This window comes from Tigriopus californicus, chromosome 9 (genome assembly GCF_007210705.1).
Source record: "Tigriopus californicus strain San Diego chromosome 9, Tcal_SD_v2.1, whole genome shotgun sequence".
Lineage (NCBI taxonomy): Eukaryota > Metazoa > Arthropoda > Copepoda > Harpacticoida > Harpacticidae > Tigriopus > Tigriopus californicus.
This window is the reverse complement of record NC_081448.1, coordinates 13,026,900-13,028,266: the sequence shown is the minus strand read 5'-3', so window position 1 is coordinate 13,028,266 and position 1,367 is coordinate 13,026,900.

The following is a 1,367-nucleotide window of genomic DNA, read 5'->3' as shown; positions in this document are numbered from 1 at the left end:
GGGGGAGTTCACTGTGGGGGAGTTCACTGTGGGGGAGTTCACTGTGGGGGAGTTCACTGTGGGGGAGTTCACTGTGGGGGAGTTCACTGTGGGGGAGTTCACTGTGGGGGAGTTCACTGTGGGGGAGTTCACTGTGGGGGAGTTCACTGTGGGGGAGTTCACTGTGGGGGAGTTCACTGTGGGGGAGTTCACTGTGGGGGAGTTCACTGTGGGGGAGTTCACTGTGGGGGAGTTCACTGTGGGGGAGTTCACTGTGGGGGAGTTCACTGTGGGAGTGATTGACTGCCGGAAAACTACGTACCCTGGGAGATTGTTGTTGGGGGAAACAGATGGGCACTGTTTGGTAAGCATGATCAGCATAAAAACTTATCAATTTTGTACTCGGGAAAAAGTTAAGAAACCATATGCTTTTTTCACTCATGAAAAAAGTAAAAGCTTAGTTGCATCAGCATCAACTGTTATATTTAAAACAATAAAAGATGTGTTCAATCCAAATATGAACATTGACTGGTTCTGTCTTGGCCTGCTCCAAGTGAACAGGACCTTTGTTCATAAAGACTTGATGTCGAAAAAGAGAAAATCTGAATCAAAATTGATGGATGATTTCCAAAAATATCACCCATCCGTTTATTTATCAGAATAAGGACCTTTAAGCTAATGTCAGACTCGACCTTTCAAGAAAGATGGTCACGAAACCTCGATTTTAAGTCTTCCTTAGCCGGTCACTTGTCACAACTGATTTTCTAATGTAAGAGCGTAGTCTAATTCAAGGAGTTCTCTAGACATGGAGGTGGACAGTGCCCAGAGGGCAGACAACGAAAGGGCAATGTGCGCTAGCTCTTCAGTAGGTCAAAAAACGTGTGAGTTTTATTAAAACCTTGGTATACAGATCAATTACATTTATCACTAATGTTATTTTCATCACCTTGCCTGGTGATATGTTGTTATCAAACTGGGCGTATGATGTAAAAAGTACCCAGAAATGTATAATACAATGTACTACACTATTCTAATGTTATTCTTCTCTTTTTACCACCACTCTATTTATGGTGATTACTTGAAACAAAATCTAGTTGCTTTTGGCAGGTATACACGCTTTCAGCCATTAAAGATATATTCTAAGAAGTGTCATGATATATAGTTTGTATGGGCATAACAACTAAGAGTCCTTTTGAACAATGAGATAAAATTGTATAACAATGTGTTTCTCAAAGTAAAGTCCTGTACGTAAACGTAACTGCTTTAAATGCTCCACTCGTAGATAATGGAGGTAAAGATATTGAGCAGGTCTCATCTATGAAAGATCTAGGTGTAGTCCTCCAAAATAATGGAAAGTTCGATGAGCATATCCAGTTGAAGGTGGGTAA